Raw genomic sequence first — 22,956 nt, 5'->3', positions numbered from 1 at the left:
AACCCTTCTCTCTATCCTGGGATGTTTAGCAGGGGTAATCTTTGAGCCCCACCCTTTTCAATGTTTATGTTGCCCCCTTAGCCGAACTGATCAGCTCTTTTGGTCTTTCCACAATTGCTTATGCAGATGATATACAAACTGTGGTGAACATTTCTAGGAATATTAATAAAACGACTAAACACTTCAGTAACTGAGTGATTGAGACTGTTAATTGCATGAGAAAAAAATGTGTCTTAAATTTAACTCCGAAAAATTAGAGATCCTTTTGGAACTCATCTTGGTTGCTCCAGCACATGGGTCCCCTCCCTGTACTGACCCAGAAAGTTAGGAATTTAGGAGTCACCTTTGATGTCAAGTTTAACTTCTCCAACCAGATCAGCAAGCTCACATGCTCTTGTTTTCTTCTACTTAAAATCACAGAGAGCGATTGCTCCATTTATTCCTTTTGAACTACAGAAGCTGGTAACCATTGGTCTAATGTTATACAGAGTTGTTTACTGCAACCCACTTTATATAGACACACAACAACGAATCTTGAGCAAACTTCAGGTTCTCCAAAATGCAGCTGCCGGACTTTTAATGAGAATTCCAAAGTTTCGATCAGCTTCAAATGCCCTGCTGCAGCTACATTGACTTCCAATAAGGAAATAAATTGCCTTCAAGGCATTATGTACTTCCCACAAATCGCTCCATAATACAGGCGCTGAGTACCTTAAGATAATATTTCTTTGGTACACCCCTAATCGAACCCTTTGCTCTGCCACATAAAGAACTGTTGTAACCCCTCACACTGATAAAGGATCTGGGGTGGTCGAAGTTTCACCGTCACCACCTATAAACTTTGGGACAAAATGCCCCGGCACCACACAGACCAGACTAATCACCTCCATTTTAGACAACTTAAAACCTGGCTTTTTGCACCTTTGCCACTGAACTAGTTGAACATATCATAATATATAGCCGAAAACGGCACCAAGATACATTCAGCAATCTTGCGTTTTATAAACACTATCAATATCAATAACTATCTATTAGAACATTTTAAAAACAACGACTTTTGGTTCAGATTGTTTGTATACTCAGACTAGCAGGATGGTACCATCTAGTTACTCAAACACATTTTCAAATGGAATACTTGGATTCTGCCATGTCTAATAATGAGTAGGACTTTAACCATTAGCATCCCTATTGTCCACATCTCGGTTCAGTATTTGCCCTGCTTTCTTATTTGGTGCTCCTTAAATATTTGACTTCTCAGAGTCTCATTACATGTGTCCCAGAAAATAGCCTGCATTCCCATACCAACTGCCCTACCCACCCTGGAGTTACTGATTCAAAAGGAAGTCCAGGCTATAAAAAGTAGAACCCATGGGGTCTCCTTAGAAATTAAAATTTGCTGGGGCAATCAGTAATTCCAATTGTGAGGCATAGAGGAAAGTGTAGGATTGTGCCCTCACAGTCTGTCAAAGGTAGTCCAAAAAAGAAAAAGTTCAAGCGTTCCTTAATGGTATTGCGTACGTGGTTTTTATTGATTGTTTCATATGCCAACAAAGAAGCACAGCCGACACGTGTTTCGCCCTATTGGCCTATTGGCCGTGGGCTTTTTCAAGGCAAAGTTCAGGTGTGTAGTCAGGGAAAAAAACGTGATTCTCGGAATGTCCGATATTATGTTTCTGCGGTCCTGGAGCACAACCTTTACAACGCAACCATTACATCTCACTACACTTACAACGCAGGCATTACATCGCAACATCCTTTACAACGCATGATACTACAACGCAGGCATTACAACACATACCATTACAATGCATGACACTACAACGCATTCACTACAACGCAGGCATTACAACGCATACCATTACAACGCATACCATTAGAGTTAGAATAGTAATTTTTAACCCCTACACTATCCAACACTTACCCAACTGTTGCACCTCCTGGAGTTAGAATAGTAATTGTTACCCCTACACTATCCAACACGTACCCTACTGTTGCACCCCCTGGAGTTAGAATAGTAATTTTTACCCCCATACTAGACAATCCATAGCTTAAATGCAATTTAATGGCATGCGTTGTAATGGTATGCGTTGTAAATGTAGTATGTGATGTAATGGAATGCGTTGTAAAGGTAATTTTTTTAAATGCGATGTAGTGTCATGCGATGTAATGGAATGCATCGTAGTGGATGTTGCGATGTAAAAACTGCGTTGTAAGTGCAGGCATTGTAAATGTATGCTTTGTAACATCATACATTCTCTATCGATACCTACAGAAAGAACTGTTAAATATAAATGTTTTTTTTAATTTAAACTATTTACAGTATTACGCCAATATGTTATAATACACAATTACATTGGCTGGATTCCGTATGGTCCAACGGCTAGAGCATGAAACACAAAAGATGTCACAACTAGAGAGATAAAGCATCATGGACACACGATCATAAACAACAGAAGCATGCATATTTAGGGTACCTATGATTGAATCACTGTGGACTCATCAGCCAGTCTCCCCAAAGAGTCTACATCTATCAGAGTGTAATGCAAATTTGAGGATAAGCAGAACTAATTATCGTCGGTTCCTTCAGGCTCCCCAGTTTCTTTCCCCACAAGATATTGCTGATATAGGCCCCAAAAGCCTTTGTGTCAATTCTTGAGAGGTAATAGCTCATTGTAAATTTCTAGCCCAGCGCATTGCTATTCTGCGTTGGCTATCAGTAAGCCCATCACAAATAAATGCCTGACCTCCTTGCTGAGTCTTTTTCTATATCCCAGCAAAGCAAGTAGAAGGTCAGGAGTCAGCGAAAGCCCTGTGACCTCGTTTAGTGTGTGAAAGACCTTATCCCAAAACTCTGCCATCTTGGGGCAATACCAGGCAACATGAAAAAAGCTGGCCTCGCTCTCTCTGCAGAGATGGCAAGTCGCCGGGTCCCTTAAACCATATATACATAGTCTCTCAGGCGTGTAGTAGACCCTATTGAGAAATTTCAAATGGATGAGGCGGTTCCTCCAGTTTGGTGAAATGTGTTTGGTCATCTCACAACAATACCGCCAGGTGCAGTCATCTATAATCATGCCGAAATTGCTTTGCCAATATAGTCTAGCCTTAATTGAATGCGTCTTTCTAGTTTCCTGAATTAAATTATAAATGTTGGTCATCATCTTTGAAGGGGAGGTGGAGTGCAACAGGACAGAGGGTGATACCAGCTCCGGTGGCTCATGCATATCATCCCCCAGAATGCTGTGCAGCGCATGTCTAACCCTATAAAAATGATATTGCCTACAGGGGAAGAAATTGTGTCTTTCGGATTCAATGTCCACCCATCTGTGGGCAACCCCGTCCTGGAATAAGTCTCCCATCGTTGTAATGTTTAATTTCGTTCATGCTTGTACAACTTCCTTATCCCTACAAACTGAGAGTCAATTACACCATTTTAATGGAAGCAAAGGAGAGTGCATAAGTGCGCCCGTCTGTCTGTTTAGTAATTCGTGCCAGGTGTGAACTGTAGAGGTGATAGAGTCTAGTGTGCCTGTTCTCCTGGTGGGAGCCTGAAACAGCCTCTGGCGGAGGGTTTTGGAATCGGCGGCCAGTTTCTCAATTTACAGTTGTGGTAGGATCTGTGGGCTGTGAATCCAGTAATATGCATGAGAGCACAGCACTGTTCTATAATATAACTCTAGATCTCGGGCGTTTAGTCCGCCCATGGAGTAGGGTAATGTAAGTATGCCCCATTTAACCCTAGGTTGCTTGCCGACCCATGCAAGCTTAATTAATATTGAGTGAAGGAAATTTAACATTTCTCTTTGGAGAAGCATAGGGGTATTTTGAAACAGGAATAAGAATCTAGGGAGAACTATCATTTTCATGAGGGAAATACGCCCTATCAGTGATAATGGGAGACGTATCCATCGAGCGACTTCCTCCTCAAGCCTGACGACTGCCTTCCCATAGTTACAATTGTTAGACATACATGTCGGCTAAAGATTTTATTTTAAGTCAACCTTTAGAACGAAGATGCAACACATATCCTGCACATGATAGCTTGCTAGCAGAATACTGAAGAACTGTTTACTAAGTGTCTGTTAATCATTCCGCTATGTGTATCTGAGGTCTCGAGCTACCCGACATGGAGTATTTCCATTCTCAGCCCCTGGGACAAAATCTTGTTGAAATCAAATGCTTCTTCTGTATGTGCCTTGATGGTGACATCTGGCTGATCAAGGTGGGTTCTGGCTCAAAGGCGACCTGGGGGAATATATTGCCACAAAGCATATGGCACACTCACAGAGTTAAATGTTTCTCTTTAGTTAAAATGGATTAAAATATCAAATCTACATCAATAAACCGTTTATATGCTGGCTGCTGAAATAAACATTTTAAAATGGGTCTTCTTAAATAAACTGAGTATGTTGAACGGGTAATGGGAACTTGAAGAATTAGTGGTCAACATATGTTACATCTACGTCCTAGGCGTGGGTGAAATCTAAAGTACCCCAGCAATTGTGCAGTATGCAATTTTGTATCATTTCTTGTTGTGGGGGCAGGTTTACACAGAAAATGTCTCGCTGGGAGATATTATTTGCTCGATACAGTCTCTTTCCTGGCAGTATTTTTGTAAAGCAAATTATGTCCTTGCAGGGAAAAGTCGTGTGAGATAGGTAACCCTCATTTTACTGAAAAAGTGTCCTGTTTATATTGTCAATTTTTCACGGAACTTTACAGAAAAACAATTATTCGATTTCACACAACTCTATGACTAAGTTGAAATGAAGTGGCAGTCAAAAAATATCAAATTTTATCTCGTACCTCCCTCAGACTCTAGGTCCATTTATATGTTTCTTTTTCAAGTCCTCACAAGTAGGAAATTACTGCTGAAGATGCCGCCATACTAGCACAAATAACTCCACATTACAGATTCAGAACTTTTACAAGTTCCTTGCTCTCACGAGACTGTGGGCCTCTGAAGGCTTCATAAGGCTTTCAAGGTCCGGGGCACTGTAGTTCAATCAATGTTTGCAACAAAAAAGCACTTGGCTTCATGACTGTGGTGTCCAACTGTCCCAGGATGATTTTACAGAATCTGGAATGCAATGCTGTTGTTTCATCTTAGTATTGACACCATAAAAGCTGTTGGAGTAACAGTGGGGGCACTTTTTTTAAAGTGCCAAATATTTAAATTCTTAATAGTATGACCAATGTTAGACCAGATATATTTTGGTGTGATTTCCCCCGTTTTTTTGCTTCTGACCTCCTGTATTTGATATGTGCTGAATTTCGTTTCTGCTGGTTCTAGGACTCTGGGCACTTTACCACTGCTGACCAGTGCTAACGTGCAAGTGCTCTATGTCTAAAGTCTGATGGTAATTGATGTTTCCATCATTGGCATATTTTATTTACTAGTATGTCCCTAGTACAGTGCACCGAGAGTGCCCAGGGCCTGTAAGTCAAATGCTACTAGTGGCAGCACTGAACGTGCCACCCACATGAGTACCCCCACAAACCTACTTTCCAGGCCCAAACCTTCCATTTTATTACATGTAATGCTCCCCTATGGTAGGCCTTAGGCAGCCCCAAGGGCAGGGTGCAGTGTAGTGAAAAGGTAGGACATGTATGTTGGTGTGTCACATGTCCTGGTAGGAGAAACCTGCTAATTTTGTGTTTCACTACAGCAAGACTTATGTCTCCCATAGGTTAGCATTTGAGCTGCCTTGTAACACTGTGCAAGTGTATCTTCCAATTGGGAGCTGATAGAAGATTGTAGTTTGGTATATCTGGACTCACAATTTTTAAATATCTTCTAGTGAAGTTGGTTTTTAAATTGCAGGTCTGAAAATGGCACTCTTAGAAAGTTGGTATTTTCTTGCTTAACCATTCTGTGGCTCTGCCTGTCCCTAGAATACATGTCTGGGTTTGATGACAGTTGGGCTTAGCGGATTCATCTAGACAGTCACACAAAAAGGGGGCTGAGTTGTGCCCTGCATACCCTGATCGCCCTTCACCTGGCTGATGGGACCTCCCGAGCTAGAATGGTGGGAGGATTTGACACTTGCACCTGAATAGGGCTGTGTCGAGTCCCTCACAAAGCAGCCTCCACCCCCTGTAGTGTGTCTAGAGCCAGGGCTAGAAAGAACACGGTCTTGTGCACTACAAACACCTTTCTTTGAATTGTGCTTACTTCAAAGGCTGAAATGGGTATAAGTACTGGACCTCTGAAACCATATACTCAGAACACTTGTAGATTGAGGACATTCTGCCAGGAAGAAGAGCTGTGTTGCCATCAGGAGGGAGTATAACTTTGCTGTTTGGTTTGCTGTGTTGGCCTGCTGCTTGCTGCTTCTGTCCTGGGATTAAAAGGACTGGACTTTGCTTTCTGTAGCCTGCGTTTTAAGTTTCTCCAAGGGCTTGAGTTGAGCTTGTCTCCTGTTGAAAGTCTCAGGGCCATCAAAGACTTCATCAACCAGCACCTGGGCTCCTCTGCTGAGAGCCCTGCTCTGCCAAGTCGTGCCAATTCTAGTTATCTGCCCTTGAAAGTGAGTCTGGTGCTAACAGAAGAAAACCATGCATCGACTCCAAGCGTCACTTCAGAATTGGCGCACCCCTGCAAGAATTGCCATTTTGCCGCTGCCTGCACTGAAGCTGTGGTCCCTGCTCACCGACTGCATGAAGCACCGACCACTGTTTACAATGCAAGGTGCGACTTTGCCACAGGGCCCTAAAGAATCCATGCTGGGTGAGTCTTGAGCACCACATCACTGACATCCATGGCGTACTGCTCCGACTCTGACACTTCGCCCATGGTTCGACACTGCGAAATCAACGCATCGCGATGTGGACATCGACACGTCATCAACTCTGTGTGGTCTTCCAGAACCGAGGTATCACACTCCCAACTGACGCATCACATCCCCTGAACCTTGCATCGTCACCGAGCGCCAATGACCTACATAGCAGTAAGAAACTGATGCATTACCTGCTTTAATGGCGCCTCACCTCCCCTGCGCCATGCATCGTCTTTGATTTTTGACGCATCAAAGGTATGTTGTCTTGATCAAGCACACCATTGATTTCTAAGAGATATAACTTTATTTAAAATAGAATTCTCATATCTTCACTCGAATATGTTGGAATTTTGTTGTTTTGGTCTTGTTTTATTCAGCTAAATATTGGCTATTTTATTTCTAAGCTGGTGTGGAGACTTTTGTGGTGTTTTCACTGTGTTACTCTGTGTGTGTACACATACTTCACACATTCCCTTTTAGGATAAGCCTGACTTCTCTTCCCAAGCTAAGAAGGGTGTGGGCATGGATTATTCTGAGGGTGTAACTTACTTACCCTGACTAGAGTTAGGGTCTCTACTTAGACAGGGTGCAAACCCCTGCCAACCAGAGACCCTATTTCTAACAACCAACTTTTGATTCATTTACCCATTTGCTTTACTTTTTAAATTTTGAGCCCAAAAACTGGAAACATTAAGTTGAAGATGCCATCTGTGAGGTACAGCTAACAATAGGCCGTGATTGCAAATGAATGTTCAAGTTTTGCTTACCTTTTACATGAAACCAAGGGGATTAGAAAAATGGTTATCTATCATTATCTAAATGCTTAGCTTACCTCTTGCTAATTCTCTAAATGACATGAACATTCCCTTCCACATGTACGCTGATGACACCCAACGTTATCTGAACATTTCATCCCTGGATAATATCCTCTCTCTCAACTCTACCTTTACTTCTACCCAAAACTGGTTAACTGAGAACCACCTCCTGCTCAACACCTCCAAAACTGAATTCCTTCTCATCTCTCCTCCGAACCACCCCTTAAAGCTAGACCTTTGGTTGACTCACCTCACTGCTTTAAGTTGCACCCCTCTCATCATAGACTCTGCCAAATCCCTCAGAATCACCGTGGACAAGCTCCTGAATATGAAAAATCTTATCAGCAATGTATGTAAGGGAACTAATCACTTTATGAAGACACTCAGAAATATCAAGCCCTTCCTTCCACAAAATGACTTCAAACAAGCAGTCCAAGCACTGATCTTGCCAAGGCTAAATTATGGCAGCGCTACGCTCTGTGGCCTTCCCAAGTACACCCTGAATCCACTGAGGTCAGCACTGAACGTTGCGGTCAGACTAGTTACTGGTAACAAACGAAATGAGCACATTTCCCCAGTCATAAAGTCTCTTAAATGGTTGCCCTATGAAGCCCGAATCTAGTTAAGGATTATCGTTCTCGCACACAAAGCCCTGCACGACAACACCCCAGGTACCTAGCACAAAAGCTTGAATTATCATGTGGGGTGAGAGCGTCAAGAAGCGTTAACAACTTCCTCCTGAAACCACGTATCATGAATAAAAAGAGATCTTGTCATAGAGCCGTATCAGGTGCTGCACCAAAGATATGGAACTCTCTTCCACCGGATTTGCGCAGAATATCATCATTAACTGCTTTCAAGCTTGAAGCCAAAAGATTCCTAATGAACAAATGTTTACCCTAATTTGGCCGATGTGCATTTGCGCGCAACCACTGATCATACAACAGGTGTTGATTGACTGTACATCCTTTTACAATCCTGTGTTTATGCTCCATGCTCCTCTCGGATGTAAGGCTTGCCCCTTGTATCAGCCTGTAAGTGACATACTTATTTCATTACTTGATGTGTACTACCTATCTGTGATTATTGTGACTGTAACTGTTTGGTATTCTTATATGATATCGTTACTGGCTCTGTATTCTCGATCTCTTCTCGCAGTGTATTATTTGTATGTGATTTTTGCAATTACAACTGTTTGGCATTCCTTACTAGAGTAGTACTCCCCCTTTCATCCTTTTGTAAAGCGCTCTGATATCCCTTGGGATCTGGTTCGCGCTATATAAAACTTTATAAATGAATAAATAGATTAGAGACAATGTTAGCTTCTTGGAACGTAATCAAACGGATTCATATGTGACAGGAAAGAGCCCATATCCATTCAATACCATCTCATGCCTGTAAAACATGGGTCTTGATAACAGTGTATTTTGTGACACACATACATGTGCTAATTAACATACTTTCTTTTTACACTGCACTACTCAAGTCAGGCCCTTTCCACACTCAATAATGACAAAATATCATATTGGCACTTTTTCATTCAGTCATAGAGTGATTACCTTTTGTAAACTTACATGCAGGTCATTTCATGTGCCAGTGCCTAATAGAATGTCTGAAAAGCAGCCTAGATATACTGGCAAAATGACTGATATACCTAATATATAGTTCTTAAATTGTATTCATCCCACATCATTCATGTCCAGCATTTACAGAAGAATTGACTGCCTTGGAATGCACTTCCTATATATGATATACCCACACTTATAATAATTTGCTTTTCCTTGGAGTGGAAAGCTTAACTCTTCAGATCTTTCAAAGGCAGTGCAATTTCCCTTTATCATGCCACTTACGTTATTTCTCCAGGTCCTTCTATGGGGAACTTCAACCGCTTTCAGGTTACCTTAAAATGGGTTGCAATCACTACAAAATGTAATAGGTCGTTCCTGGAACTCATACAGTAAGTAGAGATGCAAGGCTTATTTGTTTCCTATTCTTCCCTTCAGACCTCTTTTCCTTTCGAGAAATAAAAACCATCCAGGCCTGTTGTGAATTTTATTGATGCATTTTGCTGGCATTTTTATCTGTTATTTCTCTACAGTTCACTCACTGCCAAAGTAACAATTACATCTGTAACGGACGGCTGTCATAACTTGGATTGGTGAAAATAGAAATTCTATTGCTTCGGCTTGCTATCAATTTAGCACTTAGAACACTCCACCAACATGACAGTGAAATGTTTCAGGGATAGAACTAACTTTTACTTTTTATTTCTCTTTATATTTAAGAGTGTACCTCCGGTTTTCAACTTGGTAATCTAAAAAAGGAATTCAGAAAATATAATTAAATGGGTAGTCCCCGATTTGTACTCAATTTATAGAAAGGTGTTGATACATTTTCTATTGAATTATGGTCTTATAATAGGCGGTGAACATTATTTTCATACTTCTGTCTGGTTCTGACTTTAGGAAATGCATGCAGTAACAAAATGATCTCACTACTCAGATGCCATTACTTATTACAAGCAGTCCCCCATGGCTCACCAGTATTACTGAGTAATTTCTCTAGCTCAAACAGTGGCAATGGCTTACCAGTGTTACTGATTCCTTTCTCCAGATCAAACAATACCTCATGCCTCACCTGTATTACTGAGTCATTTCTCTGGTTGAAACAGTACCCCATGTCTCACCAGTGTTACTGAGTCTTTTCTCTAGCTTAAACAGTCCCCCATGGCTCACCAGTGTTACTGAGTTATTTCTATAGTACGCGCAACACCCAATATTTCACCAGAGTTCCTGAGTCCTTTCTCTAGCTTAAACAGAACCCCAAGACTCACCAGTGCTACTGAGTCCCGTCAGTTCTATGGAGTTTAGTCAGTGTTTGATCCTCACCTGCGTTCCTGAAGTGCTGCCGTTATCAGGAGGTCAAGCCACACGCGACACGTTCGTTACTGAGTCACACCAGTTCTCTGGTGTTCAGGCTGTGCGGACAGACCTCACTAGTGCTTCTGGGCCCCACAGCTCTCTGGGGTTAAAATTGTGCCCTGAATGTCATTTGTGTTACTAAGTCTCCGCAGCTCTCCAGCATTCAACCAGTGCGCCTAACCTCACAATTAACCCTGAATGAAATTAAAAGGATATTTATAAAGCGCATGGCTACCCGGGAGCATCCCAGCGCTAGGTCAGACCCAAGAGAGGCAGGTAGAGAGGCAGAAAGAGCTTAGGGGAAAAGGAATGTCTTCAGTAATTTTCTGAAGGCAAGAGGGTTGGATTCCCTGTGAAGGTGTAGCGGCAGGGAATTCCAGAGTTTGGCTGCATTATATGAAAAAAGCCTTCCGCCACTTCGGGACTTTTTAATCCTGGGGACTTTGGCCAGATGCAGCTCGCCCGACCGAAGTTTCCTATTCGCCTTATAAGGACGGATCATGGCTGAATTGATAGGATGCCCTTTCCCTTGCAAGGACTTATGCACTAGGCACAAGGTATTGAAGCTGATACGTTCCCGAACCGGGAGCCAGTGAAGGGAGTGGAGTGCATGTTTAGCCGATTGTCTGTTAGAGACTCCAGTCAGCAGTCGGGCCGCACTGTTTTGAATGGCCTGGAGTTTAGTGACTACTGCAGTAGGGGCCCCCAGATATAGGGCATTTCCATAGTCTATTCTGGAAAGTATGAGCGATTGGACCAGTATATTTTTGGCTTCGGAGGAGAGGGAGGACTTTGCAGGCCATTCTAAGAAGACCATAGCAGATAGCTGCTGTCTTACTTGCCTGAGCTCTGAAGGACAGATCCTGGTCCAGCCAGATGCCCAGGCTCTTGATTTTAGATTTAAGGACCGGTGCAGGGCTCATACATGCTGGCCACATGATGTTGGATTTAAAGCTTAAGGGGTTGCCCAGTATCATGAGCTCAATTTTCCCACCATTAAGCTTAAGATAAGACGCATCCATCCAGTTCGACATATCCTCAATGCAGGAATAAAGCCCGCAGTCCTTTGATCTGCTTCGTTTAATCCCATCTGCTTTCTGGACTACCAGCAGTTGTCAAGAGTGTGGGCAGTGGCCCTAGTCCGGCCAATGATTTTGAGTCCTGCTAGTACCCCTGTGCCCCATCCACCCACTTTAGTACCATAATCACGACATAACAGAAGATCCAAGATTGGGTGCCGGCGTGACCACTTACCGTTGGCACCGGTGCCCTCCTTTAAAGATTGTAATTCTCGCAATATTGCATCAATTTGTTTCCTGCAGAAAATGGAATATCACTCCTCTTCTGATCAGCAGGGAGTAAATATGTTTTGTAAGTAATATTTGAAAAATAAAAAGGCGAAACCCAAAGGAAACATCCACTGAATGGTGTTCCTGCAACGAGGACTTTGATCTGCCGCTAGAATGAATATGGAAATGACAGTGCATGAATAAATTGAAAAGCTGTTTTACCAAAGAGTTTGACCATCTGCAAAAGATGCTCTCCGCGGCCACTTTGATATGGAAAAAGTGAGCAAAGTAATTGAGCGTTCAGACACCGACTTGTTAAAGTCAGGGAAATTGCTAGCAGCAGGTTTAAAGGTAATCCAGCGCTTCAAAGCTGTTGCCCCCATATCTTCCTAATGGTGCTCGCATACAGCAGCCGACAAATGATGCTTTTTAATGCTCACAAAACAACCCTTTTCGATGCCGAGAAAGACTCTGGACTGGCTTCAGAATGCCTAATCTCACATAGGCTAAAGTGCTTCGTAATAATATATAATGCATCAAAATTATTTAAACCCTTCACTTGTAAAGAATTACAGCACGGTTTATTTCACTGGCTGTCAGTCAGGCCAATGTCACCTCCCTTCTATGATTTAAAGGCAAGTGCCTCTCGCTTTTATCCCTTGATCCATAATGACTTGCACGTCGGAGGCAGACTCCTGGTCAGCTTAGAGATGTGCATACGATACAGCTCGGCATTACTGGGGGCTGGTGTGCAACTTTAAGATGTACATTTAATATAGCTTGGCATTACTTGGGGCTGCTGTGCAACTTTAAGATGTGCGTATGATACAGCTCTGCATTACTTGGGGCTGCTGTGCAACTTTAAGATGTGCGTATGATACAGCTCGACGTTGCGGGGGGCTGGTGTGCAACTTTAAGATGTACATTTAATACAGCTCGGCATTGCTGGGGGCTGCTGTGCAACTTTAAGATGTGCAGACGATACAGCTTGGCATTACTTGGGGCTGCTGTGCAACTTTAAGATGTGCGTTCGATACAGCTTGACATTACTGGGGGCTACTGTGCAACTTTAAGATATGCATTTAATACAGCTCGGCATTGCTGGGGCTGCTGTGCAACTTTAAGCTGTGCATACGATACAGCTCGGAATTACTGGGGGCTGCTGTGCAACTTTAAAACGTACATTTAATACAACTTAGCATTACTGGGGGCTGCTGTGCAACTTTAAGATGTGTGTGTGATTCAGCTTGACATTACTGAGGGCTGCTGTGCAACTTTAGGATGTGGGTACGATACAGCTCGGCATTACTGGGCGCTGCTGTGCAACTTTAAGATGTGCATACGATACAGCTCGGCATTACTGGAGTCTGCTGTGCAACTTTAAAATGCACATTTAATACAGCTCGGCATTACTGGAGGCTGCTGTGCAACTGTAAGATGTGCATATGATGCAGCTCGGCATTACTGGGGGCTATTGTGCAACTTTAAGATATGCATTGAATACAGCTCGGCAATACTGGGGGCTGCTGTGCAACTTTAAGATGTGTGCGCGATTCAGCTTGACATTACTGGGGGCTGCTGTGTAACTTTAAGATGTGCGTACGATACAGCTCGGTATTACTGGGGGCTGCTGTGCAACTTTAAGATGTGCATACGATATAGCTCGCCATTACTGGGGGCTGCTGTGCAACTTTAGGATGTGCGAATGATATAGCTCGGCGTTGCTGGGGGCTGCTGTGCAACTTTAAGATGTGCATAAGACACAGCTCGGCATTACTAGGGCTGCTGTGCAACTTTAAGATGTGCGTACGATACAGCTCGGCATTACTGGGGGCTGCTGTGCAACTTTTAGATGTGTGTAGGATACATCTAGGCATTACTGGGGGCTGCTGTATCACTTTAATATGTGCGTACGATACAGCTCTGCATTAGTGGGGGCTGCTGTGCAACTTTAAGATGTGCGTACAATAGAGTTCAGCATTACTTGGGGCTGCTGTGCAACTTTAAGATGTGCGTACAATACAGCTCGGCATTGCTGGGGCCTGCTGTGCAACTGTAAGATGTGCATACGATACAGCTCGGCATTGCTGGGGCCTGCGTGCAACTTTAAGATGTGTGTACGATACAGCTAATGTGCGGACGATACAGCTTGGCATTACTGGGGCTGCTGTGCAACTTTAAGATGTGCGTACGATACAGCTCGGCACTGCTGGTATTCTAAAAAGCGGGACTGCAGAATTCAAGGATCAGACATGGTGAGCAAAGATTTTTTTTTTACGTTTGTATACAGACAGATAGTAGTATGAACTATCGAAGATGTGAATTAAAAGGACGAATGAACAAAGGCAGGGAAGGAGAGCCAAGGAAGGGTGGGAAGATGTGAATAAATACGTAAATAAAAAAAGGATACCATTGCACACCGCCAGGCATACAACAGTGTTTCTAAGCACAGATTGAAGCAAGAATGACATCGAAACACCAGATTTTGCATGAAGTGGCACCTGTCTTTTTAGTCTGGTGCCCTAGAAGAGATTTCTGGTGACATAATAGAAAATTTAATTTAGCACAATGTAGCTCTGGAGATGCCAGTGTTGAGATATCTGCTCTAGACAGATAGTTGTTGCCTTGAACTGGAAATATTGTGTTTATCCCCTGTGTGGTTCCTTTTGAACTCTCTAAAGCACATGCGAGCCCTCTTCCAGACTTCTTTGGGAGCAAGTTAGGGCAATCATAATGAAAAGGAGCGATGAAGGGCCCTTATTAAAAGGAACATGTATGTCTCCTCATCTTGCCTGCCCTTTAATGTTCATGCTGTCAGTTTCCAGCCGACGGATGTTGAACTCACCCTCATAACCGCATTATTGCTTGAAGAAGGTCATTATGCATGCTAATACTGTGCCGCAACGCCCATGTTTTGCTTTTATTTGTACGGTCAGAGCCCAAAATTTCAGAAGGCGAGATAGGACAGCAGCTTTAGCTAGCTACCTAGTAATGGAGCTGAACTACAGGCAAATGGCAGACATGTTATCGCTTTTCAGTGTATGGAGAGTTCTCTAATACACATAGCGATGGAACTCCTTGAGCCCTTCAGCGGCATGGTGGCCTCTGCTGTGCTTGTGGGCTCATGATAGCTTGACCCCTGCTGCTACAGGAGGAGGACACATTTAAAACCTTGCCTTGGATCCCTTGGTGATTGGAGGAAACAGCAGACTGCTCTCTTTGCTCATACTCAACAATGTTCAATAAGGCTCAAAGGTAACATCCATTGAGGTTGGCAGTTATTTATTGACACTTGGTGCATGTGGGAAAAATAACAAGGCCTTTCCTGATGTAGATGTTACAGTTCAGCTCTGCAACCTGCACTTGCATCCACTAACATCTCATTTCCAACTTAACCCCTCCCATGCTGATGACGAGCTCAGCTCGTCATCAGCCACGGTGCTCGTGTACTGATGACGAGCTGAGCTCGTCATGGCCGTTAGAACGCGCACACGCGGGGATAATTCCCCTGCTGTGCTGAGCGTTCTAAGGAACGGGCGTGGCCGTGACGAGCTCAGCTCGTCATCAGCACACGAGCACTGTGGCTGATGACGAGCTCAGCTCGTCATCAGCACCGGGGTGCTGTGCGCGCCCCCCTGTCCCCCCAGCACAGCGGGGGAATTACCCCCGCAGAGAAAAAGTTAAAACCTATGGTGTAAAGTGTTTACTCCTGGATAGCAATATGCAGACCTGCTCAGCGCACAGAATCTCAAAGACCACTATCTCAAGCCTGCTGAAAGCAAGCAGCCAATCAATTGATTATTTTGGTTGTTTTATACACGCGAACTCGACACAAAGGTATCAGAGCACTTTACATGAGCACAAGTTGCATTGCAGATGAACACATTCATCTTTTTAGGCACGGGGAGATTAGGGGCCATATGTATCAAAAAGTTATTTTGCGATTCTCAAATAGCTATTTTTTGCGAATTGCTATTTGAGAATCGCAAAATGCTATGTATGTAGGATTTGCAATAAATCTTGCGAATCCTACATATTCCTTAATTGCGAATCACAAATTCCGATTCGCAATTAAGGAATACCTCCCCATTCATTCCTATGGGCCTAGAGGCCCATTGGAATGACTGGGAAGACATTCTCAATTTGCGATTAGCAATTAGCGAATTTCAAATTGAGAATGCAATTTCAAGGGTGCAGGGGTGTCAAAAGGACACCCTGTTGCACCCCTGAAATAAGCACAGGTGCAAAAAAGTGCATTTTTCAAAGAAATCGCAAATTACCACCCACTTGAAGTGGGTGGTAATTTGCGATTCCTTAAGGCCAAATTGCACTTTTTTGGTGCTTCTTATATTGCATTTAAGGAATCGCAAAATTTGCAATTCCTTAAATGCAATAGCAAAATAGGGAATCGCAAATTTTGCGATTCCTTATTTTGCCTTAATACATGCCATTTGGCAAAATTGCATTCGCAAAAGCCGAAATTCTGCGAATTTCGGCATTTGCAAATGCAATTTTGCTTGATACATACGGCCCTAAGTGATTTGCCCAAAATCAAAGGATGTTGTAGCCGCCCTCCAATACTCGAACCTGGTTCCCCAGCTTCAAATTCGACCACCCTAGCCGTTCCTAGGAGTTGCTAGGGTTCATGGGGTGACAGTGCTCGGTGTAACTGACAATCAGTGCATAACATCACTCTCACGACTCTGTGGAGCCGCCAGGAGGAGGATGCTCATCAACCTTTCTGCAAAGCGATCACTTGCTATAGAGATATGAACCAGTACAAATGTTTACACATTTTTACGGTTTTCTTTTGGATTAGGCTAAGCTTTCTTAACACTTCCCTCGCACCCCAAAAACGGAATCAATAAAACTTAAAATCAGGAAACTAAAATTTGCAACAAATGCGATATAGATAGGTAAAATAGACGTTTTTGAGGACTTGCAAGTTCACTGGTATTTGGCAAATTACATGTCTTCTTCCAAGCATTTGGGCATTTGAGGTTTGACCAATGGGCAATAATCAGACTGAGGCATTCTGCAGGACACCCAGTTAGTGATTCGGGTGTGCAAGAAGACCCATCAAGACAAACCACTGGGTATGAAAATGAACCTGTTCTTGACCATGCTGAATGCATTAATAGGATTTTTCCAAAACAACAGCTTTTTATCATCCAAGAAATGAAGAGATAGGCGGATTTCTGGATCTACCGTCTGGTGCCCGAATTCATTACTTGCAGGCCTAGTATATAAATCTAGGGACGTATTTTTGTAAAGCACTCTGATACCCGCAAGGGTCTGGTTCGTGCTCTATAAAACTTTCAAATAAATAAATAAATAATAAACCAATTATAATGTGGGATATATTTTTGGTTTCCTTTGAAGAAAAAAATAATTCTCAACGATTAGAACGTAACCTGGACATTCACCAAAAATGTCATTGAAGAAATAAAATCCCATACTATTAGTTTAGGGAAATGGATGTTTAAAAATAAGATTCCTTCCAAGCTGAAAATTTCAAAGCAGCAGCATTGACTTTGGAGAGCATCTGCCCATCGATTCTGCAAGCAGTGGTGGTCTTCCTAATACTGCGGCAAAAGAGTTAACATGCACACAAATCTATGGATCATCAAATGAACGATCAGTCAGACCTAGGGCCGTTTTATAGAAGTGTACTGAGGGCACAACGGGCGTTTGTGCCTAATTTGCGCTCTCCTGGGGCACTTTAGTGCTACAGAAGAGGCCTCAGACGCTTGTGCATACCCTTCTTTAATACTGAAAGTGCTGGTGCTGTATGTGCACCAGCACTTCCTCAAGAGGGCATTTCGTCATTTGCATGGGGACATGGCCACATGCAAATCAGGGAATTCCTTTGCCTCTGCGCCCGGGCCCTATTACTGACGCAGCTGCAGAGGCAAAGAAGTTCTCGGGAGGTGCACTGACAGTGCCCCACCTAAAAGGCATTGCAATGTCATTACGCGCCCTCTGATTGCAGCCCTCTGGTGGGGGAAAGGGGTCCCACTCCAGACATCCCCTTGCAGGCGGGAACACTGCAACTCGCTGAAAGGGGATCTCTAATTCCCTTTAAAAGTGCAGGCGGGTGCTGCCTGCACTGTGAAAACACGGGATCGGCTTCAAAGCAGCTGGTCCGTTTTTAGGGCGAGGCCTCCGCCCACGTAAGTGGGAGGAGTTTCGAGATCCTAATGTTAAAGAAGAGGAAAAAAAAGTATCTCCTAGGGCTTTGGCGAGACAAATTCCACACATTCCTTACTGTGTTCTGTCATCTGGCCAGTGATTCGTCTTCGTTGTGTTGTCGTTTTAATAGGCTTGAAGTGATAGGGTAAATGTAGTTTTGTTCCGCCATCTTGGGCATTTTTCGTTCGTGCTCGCGCAAAGAAGTACATTAATTATAATTAGGAGCTGTCAGGGTGCCTCCGTAAGTGAATCCAGATGGCCGGGCGCGTTCACCATTCAGCAGCGCGCAGCTGCTGCATGCCAGGCCGGGAATCCGGAGTACATTCAAGCCTTTAGTAAGCTTTCCATCCAATATCCAACTGCAGTGCGCCGTATTAGATGGTAAGACTCGGTTACTACTCAAGACAACTGAGCTTTATTTGAAGTAGCCACTGGACTTTAACTGTGAAACTTCTACCATTGGCTACAGGGGCTTCGTTTCCCACAGGGTAAGATAAAATATCCTGGCTATTAATTTTTGAGTGTGGACCGTTCGGTGTTGCGTCTTTTAATACACCCTTTAAACTCCCATGCTGTCTCCCTGCCTCCATGACGCCCCCTCTAGCATCTTTTGGTAGAGCCCAGTCAGCTCTCGTGCGCCGTGCCTAGACGCAGAGCTCCCATGTGCCAGTCACTCAGATCAGCAGGTTCCTCATATTAGGATGATTAATGACTGTTAATGCTGCGATTTCTTCCTGGCAGGGGAGGGATACGGGCGGTGGGCAGGCAAAAGCCCCCATCTTTGGGGTTTGGTAAGGAGGAGGTTCCCCGCCCCCTCCTGGAGCCGCTCAGACTCAGCAGCAGCTTACTCCAGGAGTGTCCCTTTCATCTCGCTGCTGCTGGAGCCTGCAAACAGCCATCCACCAGAGCCCCCTCCCTCCGCCTGCGCTCCCTCCCTCCAGCTACAGAGACGCATACCGCAAGGCACAGCAATACTGTGTTCAGAAATGCACACTCTCAGGGGCTAGGTTCTCACCCTCTGACGAGAGTGATTGTAGCGGGGTGGGGGCATTATTATTTTGGGGCAGTGCTATAATTGGTAAAAAAGAGACAGAGAGGCCAAATTCACTCAGTACCTATCCCTTATACACCTAAACACTTGTATTATCAGACTTTGTTACGTGTTCCACAACCTACGTTTGTTAATTTAATTAATTTTATTCTCTCTAAACCATTCACGTCCATGGTATACTATCTCAGGGGGATTTGCGGGGCAAGGAACAAGGCAAGACATTGTGATTGTACACGTGCAATGAAAGCGAGGGCTCACAAAGGAACCCAGTAACCATATCAAGACTACATTTCTAGGGCCTCAGAATTGAGTGTTATTTTTCGTACCCAATAATTAACGAGATCTTGTGGTATACTATTTATCGAATGAAACACATAATGCCATTTGCGAGTTTCCCTATTGAAATGGGGAATAACACTCAGCTCGTGTCCCACATTTCAGCAAATTCCACATCCTACCCCCTACGAAGCATTTTTCACCCAGTAAATTTCAGCAGGTTTAAACCGATTGTCTGATTTTTCTGACACACTCATAATTCTGACACCCATTGCAAACCATCATTTATGTGGGTTTCAGAAGTTTCTGAGACATTTATATGTGCGGGCTTTGTGCCCATTACCATGCCTTACATGGTATGGGGACAAAAAGATGCCGTTAGGGGGGCCCCGCTGGGATATACGGAACTTCCACCCGCCTTTCACAATTCCAATCCCAAACACAAGTGCACAAGTTCTTGCTGCTGAATTTTGAAAAGGCACGTGAAGTGGGAATCAGAGTGCAGAATCAGAGTGCAGTTTGAGAGTGCAGAATGCAGTTTGAGAGTTGAGACTGCAGTTTGAGAGTGCAGTTTGAGAGTTGAGAGTGCAGATTGAGAGTGCAGAGTGCAGTTTGAGAGTGCAGTATGAGAGTGCAGTATGAGAGTTGAGAGTGCAGATTGAGAGTGCAGTTTGAGAGTGCAGATTGAGAGTGCATTTTGAGAGTGCAGAATCAGAGTGCAGAGTGCAGATTGCAGTTTGAGAGTGCAGTTTGAGAGTGCAGAGTGCAGTTTGAGAGTGGAGAGTGCAGATTGAGAGTGCAGATTGAGAGTGCATTTTTAGAGTGCAGTTTGAGAGTGCAGAGTGGCAGTGAGTGCAGACTGAGTGCAGAGTGACAGCGAGTGCAGACTGAATGCAGAGTGACAGTGAGTGCAGACTGAGTGCAGAGTGACAGTGAGTGCAGAGTGACAGTGAGTGCAGAGTGACAGTGAGTGCAGAGTGACAGTGAGTGCAGAGTGAGTGCAGAGTGAGTGCAGAGTGAGTGCAGAGTGAGTGCAGAGTGAGTGCAGAGTGACTGTAGAGTGCAGAGTGACTGTAGAGTGCAGAGTGACTGTAGAGTGCAGAGTGACTGTAGAGTGCAGAGTGACAGTGAGTGCAGAGTGACAGTGAGTGCAGAGTGACAGTGAGTGCAGAGTGACAGTGAGTGCAGAGTGGCAGTGAGTGCAGAGTGGCAGTGAGTGCAGAGTGACAGTGAGTGCAGCGTGACAGTGAGTGCAGAGTGACAGCAGAGTGACAGTGAGTGCAGAGTGACAGTGAGTGCAGAGTGACAGCAGAGTGACAGTGAGTGCAGAGTGACAGTGAGTGCAGAGTGACAGCAGAGTGACAGTGAGTGCAGAGTGACAGTGAGGGCATAGTGACAGTGAGTGCAGAGTGACAGTGAGTGCAGAGTGACAGTGAGTGCAGAGTGACAGCAGAGTGACATTGAGTGCAGAGTGACAGTGAGTGCAGAGTGACAGCAGAGTGACAGTGAGTGCAGAGTGAGAGTGAGTGCAGAGTGACAGTGAGTGCAGAGTGACAGTGAGTGCAGAGTGACAGTGAGTGCAGAGTGACAGTGAGTGCAGAGTGACAGTGAGTGCAGAGTGACTGTAGAGTGCAGAGTGACTGTAGAGTGCAGAGTGACTGTAGAGTGCAGAGTGACAGTGAGTGCAGAGTGACAGTGAGTGCAGAGTGGCAGTGAGTGCAGAGTGACAGTGAGTGCAGAGTGACAGTGAGTGCAGAGTGACAGTGAGGGCATAGTGACAGTGAGTGCAGAGTGACAGTGAGTGCAGAGTGACAGTGAGTGCAGAGTGACAGCAGAGTGACATTGAGTGCAGAGTGACAGTGAGTGCAGAGTGACAGCAGAGTGACAGTGAGTGCAGAGTGAGAGTGAGTGCAGAGTGACAGTGAGTGCAGAGTGACAGTGAGTGCAGAGTGACAGTGAGTGCAGAGTGACAGTGAGTGCAGAGTGACTGCAGAGACAGTGTGTCAGGGTGCACATTGAGTGAGTGTGCAGAATGAGTGTGCAGGGTAAACAGTGTGTGACTATGCAGGGTGACATTGGGAGTGTGCGGGTGAGCAGTGTGTGAATGTGTAGGGGCTGTGTGTGAGTGTGCAGAAAACACCACACACACATACACCACACACACATAACGCACACACAAACCACACACCTCAGTCTCTCAACACCACACACTTGTCACCTCTCAACACAACACACTCACCACCACACTCACTCCCCAGGCTCACCCCCACAGACTCACCACCACACACTCACCAGCACACAGAAAACAACACACACAACAACACACCCCCAGCCGTCAATGAATGCTTTCACCATGCACAAACACCATCAACCATCATCCATCTGTGCACGCTTTTACAAAGCACACACCCACCAGCCGTCAGTGCACCCTTCCACCAGGCACACACACCTCCAGCCGGCAGTGCACTTTTCCACCAAGCAATCGCAGTATGGTACACTTTACTTTTAAACATATTCATATAAAGCACAGCATGCAAGTTTGAGAGTGCAGTATGAGAGTGCAGTATGAGAGTTGAGAGTGCAGATTGAGAGTGCAGTTTGAGAGTGCAGATTGAGAGTGCATTTTGAGAGTGCAGAATCAGAGTGCAGAGTGCAGATTGCAGTTTGAGAGTGCAGTTTGAGAGTGCAGAGTGCAGTTTGAGAGTGGAGAGTGCAGATTGAGAGTGCAGATTGAGAGTGCATTTTTAGAGTGCAGTTTGAGAGTGCAGAGTGGCAGTGAGTGCAGACTGAGTGCAGAGTGACAGCGAGTGCAGACTGAGTGCAGAGTGACAGTGAGTGCAGACTGAGTGCAGAGTGACAGTGAGTGCAGAGTGACAGTGAGTGCAGAGTGACAGTGAGTGCAGAGTGACAGTGAGTGCAGAGTGAGTGCAGAGTGAGTGCAGAGTGAGTGCAGAGTGAGTGCAGAGTGAGTGCAGAGTGACTGTAGAGTGCAGAGTGACTGTAGAGTGCAGAGTGACTGTAGAGTGCAGAGTGACAGTGAGTGCAGAGTGACAGTGAGTGCAGAGTGACAGTGAGTGCAGAGTGACAGTGAGTGCAGAGTGGCAGTGAGTGCAGAGTGGCAGTGAGTGCAGAGTGACAGTGAGTGCAGCGTGACAGTGAGTGCAGAGTGACAGCAGAGTGACAGTGAGTGCAGAGTGACAGTGAGTGCAGAGTGACAGCAGAGTGACAGTGAGTGCAGAGTGACAGTGAGTGCAGAGTGACAGCAGAGTGACAGTGAGTGCAGAGTGACAGTGAGGGCATAGTGACAGTGAGTGCAGAGTGACAGTGAGTGCAGAGTGACAGTGAGTGCAGAGTGACAGCAGAGTGACATTGAGTGCAGAGTGACAGTGAGTGCAGAGTGACAGTGAGTGCAGAATGACAGCAGAGTGACAGTGAGTGCAGAGTGAGAGTGAGTGCAGAGTGACAGTGAGTGCAGAGTGACAGCAGAGTGACATTGAGTGCAGAGTGACAGTGAGTGCAGAGTGACAGCAGAGTGACAGTGAGTGCAGAGTGACAGTGAGTGCAGAGTGACAGTGAGTGCAGAGTGACAGTGAGTGCAGAGTGACAGTGAGTGCAGAGTGACAGTGAGTGCAG

At 44.7% G+C, this 22,956-nt stretch overlaps 1 protein-coding gene across 2 annotated transcripts in view; it reads right to left on the bottom strand.

The window, feature by feature from the left end:
* PRKG1 (protein kinase cGMP-dependent 1) overlaps positions 1-22,956 on the bottom strand; it is a 2,371,600-nt gene that overhangs the window by 1,754,107 nt on the left and 594,537 nt on the right. The window lies entirely within an intron of this gene.

This window comes from Lissotriton helveticus, chromosome 5_1 (genome assembly GCF_964261635.1).
Source record: "Lissotriton helveticus chromosome 5_1, aLisHel1.1, whole genome shotgun sequence".
In the NCBI taxonomy this organism is placed as follows: Eukaryota; Metazoa; Chordata; class Amphibia; order Caudata; family Salamandridae; genus Lissotriton; species Lissotriton helveticus.
This window is presented reverse-complemented; position numbering and strand designations above follow the sequence as displayed.